Genomic DNA, 6,139 nt, shown 5'->3' with positions numbered 1-6,139 from the left:
CGGCAGCCTAATTCCCTGTGTGGGGTGCCTGCCCTCTGCTGGTGCCTGGCCTCTGCGGGTACCTGGCCTCTGCTGGTCCCTCTGAGTGTTTGCACCCACTGCATCCTTAACAAGCTCTACCAAGCTCACCTAGAAGGCAGGCTGAGGTGCAGAACGGAAGGGCTTACGTTGCAATGACGCTTCCGGTCGTTTTCAGAGTTGGCACGGTGAACAAGTCCTTGGAAAGAGGCTGCCCTTACAACAGCAGGTTGATTAGGATGTAAGGGTTTGAAATAAAAGGTTGGGGAGTCGGAGGCCCGAAGCGTAAATACACTTTATCTCAGTTATCTCGAGCCTTTCATTTGAATAGTCATTTACTGCCCACCTCCTTGTGTGGCCTAGCATAACTATTAGGTAAGTCCTTTTGGAATGGTGAGCAGTGCCCTACCTTCCACCAATCCAAAAGCTAAGAATGCCATCAGACAGCATCTGAGGCTCATTGCCGAGATGTCCCCAATTTGCTGTAACCCCCTACCTTTATGAACTCACCCATGATGTGAAAAGTGTTATGACTTTCTTAGTTCTATATTTAAAACTTCACAAAACTTACTGCCACGATGAAACATGGAGATTGGGGGGGCCTAAGTCCCTGTTCTCAGGCTGGAATAAATTCTTTCTTATCTCCCTTGAGGAAAGTTTTTACATTTTCTTCAAGATTTACTTTCTTTTTAAATTGCATGTATGTGAGCATATCTACAGGTATATCCACTCAAGTGCAGAGCCCACCACAGAGGCCGGAAGTGTGGGAGGCCCTGGAACTGGCGCTGCAGACACCTGAGAGTCCCCTGCTACAAGTGCTAGAAGTTGAAGTGGAGTCCTCAACAAATCCCTCTTAACCACTCATCTCCAGCCCCGGTGTTTGCATTTGCTCACCTTGTTTCTCACACCCACAGCTGAACCTGGGTTTGCTGGCAGCTCTTGCTGCTGGCAGAGAACTGAGGGACAGTGCATGACGCCCCAGTCTGGCACCAGTGCCCTGAGCTGCCTCTCAAAGGGCCCGTGTCAAACCACATCTTCCAAAGCAAGCTCAGAGAGGACGCTAAAGCCTCCTCCTTCCTACCTTCCCGACCCTTCTCTGTTTCCCATCTGAGGGCCTGAGACCACAGGATCCAGAATCTCTCACCCAATTTCCAACAGGCTGGAGGCACGAATGACTACCTTATGATAAATGGGGGTGGGGTGGGCAGGCAGGAGACAACCATCTCCTCCTGCTCATGGCTCCCCTCTGCCAACCAAACCCCCTTAGTGGGGGCTCTGGCTTCCACAGCTACCATCCGAGGCCTGTTGTGGGGCAGGAGAAAGCGCAGGTTTGCGCAATTCTGTCAATCAGCCTCACCATCCAAAGACGATCTAGATGCTACTGTTTTACTCGAAGGATCATGATCAAATGATAATTTTAAAACCATCCAGCACGCAGTAAGTGCTCAACAAAGTGCCCTTCTCACTTGTCCTCACTCAGAAAAATCCTGGGATTGCCAGCAGTGCTGGTGCCAGAGGCCAGTATGGCAGTTGCCTTAGGATCAGAAGCAACCCAAGGAAGGGAACCCAAGATGTCCTGCTACCCATGTGCTGACTTGGCTGTGTCCCTTCAGGAAGGGGGACCCCTTTAGATGGAAAACGCCCTTCCAAATGCCCTTCTAAAGCCACACAGAGTCCTTGGCCGTGGTTTCTGGCCAGTACAGGCCCTGATGTTAGTCTAACCTGCGACGGCGTCTACGCAAGCTCCTAACTGCCTAACTTCCCAGACCGGGCAAGCAATGCCTGACAGACTAGCGCAGCGCTTGGTCTGGCACCCTGGGGCAGGGTCATGTGACTTTGCCCTTCCTCGGGGGCCTCTTCTTTTGCTCTTGCCTTTGTATGTCTGAGCTTTGGACACCAGAGGGCGCTGTTGCCTCTCGGATCTGACGAGACTCGTGGCTGGCATTATCAGAGACAAACATAATTCTACGAGGAATCAGGAGAAAAGTAAGGACTGCGTAACAATGGCTGTGACTCTATCGTCTCCCCTTGAAATGTAATCCCATCAGTTGAGAGGGTGAGGCAGGAGGATTGTCACAACTTTGCTAGCCAGGGCAAACTCTGATGTCTGGGGCTACAGAATCAGTGTCTCAAAACATTAATAATATTATCATTAACTGTGCTGGTATAATAATTACTTGCCTTGCTTTTAGATTTGTTCATTTATGTAGCCCAGGCTAGCCTCCTACTTACTATATGTAGTTGAGAATAACTTTGAGTCCTGCTCTTCCTACTTCTGCCTCCTTAGTGCTGGACTATCGGCATGTATTTTTTTAAAAAAAATAATTTATGGTCTCTCTGCCAGATCGCCACCATCATGGACACGAGTCACGTGCAGCCCATCGAGCTGGCTAGGGTAACCAAAGTGCTGGGCAGGACCGGTTCGCAGGGACAGTGCACGCAGGTGCGAGTGGAATTTATGGATGGCACCAGCCGCTCTATCATCCGCAATGTCAGAGGCCCCGTTCGAGAGGGTGAAGCGCTCACCCTATTGGAGTAAGAAAGAGAAACTCGGAGGTTGCGCTGACCTTGCTGCTGGGTTCTGGATATCCCCTACTTAGCCCGCGGAATGACCTGCAACTGTTAAATAAAGCGTTTGTATTAAAAACAACAACAACAACAATAATAATAGTTTATGAAGGAGATGAGTGAGTTGGCACATGTCTTTGGTTCCAGCATTTGGGAAGTAGAGACAGGTAGATCTCTGTGAACTCAAGAACAACCTGACCTAAGTAGAGGTTCCAGGACGGGCGGGGCTAGAGAGACCTCATCTCAGCGCAACAACGGATGTAAGGAAAGCCTAGGGGTGTGGCTCAGCACCCAGTTACTGGGGATCTGAAGCAGAGCTGAGAGCTCAAGGCTTACCTGGGCTACAGAATGACTTCAAAGTTACCCTGGGAAGCTTAGTGAGATACTTTTAAATTGAAAATACAGGGGCTTGAGAGATGGCTCAGTGGTTAGGGAGACTGGTTGCTTTAAAGATGCCATTCTCCCTTCCAGAAGACCTGGGTTTAATTCCCAGCACCCACTTGGCAGCTCATAACCATCCAAAGGTTCCCAGGGATATGATGTCCTCTTTTGGCCTTCAAGGGCACTAGGCATGCAGGTGGTGGACAGACAGGCACGCAGGGGAAAGGCCTGTACACATACAATAAAATAATAAATTAAATTTTCAAAAAAGGCTGGTGATAAGCTGGGCGTGGTAGCACACGCCTTTAATCCCAGCACTTGGGAGGCAGAGGCAGGCGGATTTCTGAGTTCAAGACCAGCCTGGTCTACAAAGTGAGTTCCAGGACAGCCATGGCTATACAGAGAAACCCTGTCTCGAAAAACCATTAAAAAAAAAAAGGCTGGTGATGTATCTAAATGGTGGAGCACTTGCTTGTTCTGTGTGAGGGGCCTGGGCTCCATCCTGGGTACCAGGAACAGAAAGAGAAAGAGAGAATGTAGCACCTGCCACAGAGACCTCACCTCACCTTCTGTAGTCCCAGTCCATGGAGCAGGCTGTCCTGGGGTAGCTAAGTGGTCAGGATCTACGACCACTCACAGAAAGTGACCTCTTCCAACATCAGCAAAAATTCAATAAATGCACTGCTCCTAAAAGAAACAGCAGCAGCCAGAGCCACACTGGGGAGGAGACAGGCAGCTAGGAAGAAGAGGCCTCCCTCCCGTGCGTGCGGTTTGAACAGGATGCGGGCCCTGGCCTCCTCCTTCAGCTGCTGGGGAGAATAATCTCCAATTCCTGGGGCACAACTTCCCTTCCTTTTTGCATCCCCACTCTAGCTGTCTGGAAGCGAACAGCCCAGGGAACCAACCAGCTGCTCCAGGTTGTCTTGCAGTCACAGGACATCCATTTCCCCTTCAGTCCTTCACTCTGGCACAGGTGAAGCCCCCCCATCCCCGAGGCCCCCCTGGGGGGTGCAGGAGGATGGGGACACAGGACAGTCCTTGAATCTGACCAGCAAGTCTGCCTGCTCTTTGAGGGTGCCCCTCATGGCTAACTGGCCCCCTACGGCAGAATGGTGCCACGGAGTAAGAGGTGACAAACTACTAGCTTCTGCAAGCACAGCACTCAGGGATGCCAGACAACAGGCTTGGGGAGGCAAACATAGCCTTAGGGGTCAGGGCAGACAGTTACTGGGGGCTGAGAGGCAGGTCTCCAACCACAACTGACCTTGACTGAAGAGAGAATTGAGTGGGGACCGCCAGCCCCCACAACTCCCGCCAAGTTATCCCCATGCTGGGAGGAAGCTCCTGAAGGGAAAGAGGGTAGTTAGGGTTGGGGTCCAGGAAGATTGGCAGAAGGCGGGCAGGCGTGGAACTCCTCCTTGGATCGGGGTCCTGAGACCTATGGCGGGCATGACAGTCAGGAAGCTCAAGGAGAGTGCTCACTGACTTTCAGGTGACTAGAGACTTTGTGCCACCTGCCTATGGAGTCAGAAGGAAAAGAACCAGTCTCTGTCCCCAGTCTCTGTCCCCGCTGGCTCCCCACCCCGCCACCCGGAGGAATCTCTAAGCCGCTTAAGGATAGAAGGCCAAAGAGGCTTTTCCTTCTAGGCCTGCTGGAGCCTGTGAAGGTCCCTCCAGGCCTCAAGTCCCACTCCCAGGAAATATCCGCAGTCCTACACTTGTAGGGTTTACAGGCCCTTTACAGCTCCACCCCACCGTAGGCCAGACAGGGGACAGGTGTTGTCACGTGGGGTCTAGCAGGTACACCTTCTGGGCAGAAGGATTTGCATAGGATTTGCAAAAGCTGGGCTGGAAGCAAGCCCCACCCTCACGCACCCTGCCCACCCTGTCAGATGGCCGAGCCCCTCCCTCAGTGGAGTACCTCAGGACCTCTCTGCTCACCTTCCCCCCTGAGCAAGCTAGATCAGCAAGCAGCTAAGAGGCTTTTTCTCATCAACGGGCAGAGCCTGGGGATTTCTGGGTGGGGTGAGTTCATCATAAAAAAAAAAAAAGGACACCCAGAAGTCTCAAGACATCACAGAGGGGTGAGTACCAACCTGTGAATGGCATTGGGAGTGAGAGCCGCGAGCCCCATCTCTGCTCGGTTCTGTGGAGAGGACTGACTGCTGACTGCTGGGGGATTCGGAGGCTGGAGGAATGAAGATTTCTCAGCTCCTCAGCTAGTGTGGCACAGTGGGCTCAACAACAAAAGCCCTGACCCCACCCTGCAGAGGCCAGCAGATCCCAGAGGGGACTGCAGGGGAGAGCCAGACTACAGAGCTGTTGGGGGGGGGGGAGAGAGAGAGAGAGAGAGAGAGAGAGAGAGAGAGAGAGAGAGAGAATTCATCTAACTGCCAGCAAGTGCCAAAACACCAGGCTAAGCCACACTCCACCAGGCCTCTCAGAGCAGCCACTCTCAGATCTTTAGAAATAGGTCCCTAAGGCTGAGAAAGGCTCACTGTTGGGCCACGAAAAGGGCTCAGAGGGTAAAGGTGCTTGCTGCCAAGCCTTATTATTACTTGAATTCTATCCCTGGAACCCACATGGCAGAGGAAGAGAACCAACTCTCAAAAGTTATTCACTCAAATGCCTCTCCTCTCACCTCTAAAAATAAATGAATAAATGTAATTTTTTTTTTTTTTAAGGCTTGGCGTTGGCCTAGGGATATGGCTCAGAAGCAGAGCACATGACTAGCATGCAAAACACCCTGGGTTCCATCCCCTGTTTTGCAGAAACTTAAATTGAAAGGGCACAGAGCCAGGCAGGGGAAAAGTCAGCAGGGTAACTAGGAAGCTGTTAAAACAGAACTACAAGCACATCATCCTCCGTCCTTCCTCTCTGCCAGAGACCTGATGACCAACTGAGTTCATACTCTCTTCAGTTTCCTCTTCTGCAAAATGGGGCTAGTAGTAATCCTGCATCAGGAGGCTCCCCCATTAAAAACCAAAGTGCTTGACTGGGGACGTGACTCAGTCAGCACATGCATGCAGAAAACCCTGGGTGTGATCCCCAGGCCACATACACTGGGCACAGTGACCCATACCTGTAATCCAGGCCCTTGGGAGGTAGGGGCAGGAGGATCAGAAATTCAAGACCGCCGGGCGTGGTGGCACACGCCTTTAATCCCAGCACT

The 6,139-nt window shown here is 51.7% G+C and overlaps 1 pseudogene; it reads left to right on the top strand.

The window, feature by feature from the left end:
- The first annotated feature begins 2,374 nt into the window (after positions 1 to 2,374).
- LOC110328047 lies at positions 2,375 to 2,557 on the top strand (annotated as a pseudogene).
- The last annotated feature ends 3,582 nt before the right edge of the window (positions 2,558 to 6,139 follow it).

This window comes from Mus pahari, chromosome 10, assembly GCF_900095145.1.
Source record: "Mus pahari chromosome 10, PAHARI_EIJ_v1.1, whole genome shotgun sequence".
NCBI classification, from domain to species: Eukaryota; Metazoa; Chordata; class Mammalia; order Rodentia; family Muridae; genus Mus; species Mus pahari.
This window is presented reverse-complemented; position numbering and strand designations above follow the sequence as displayed.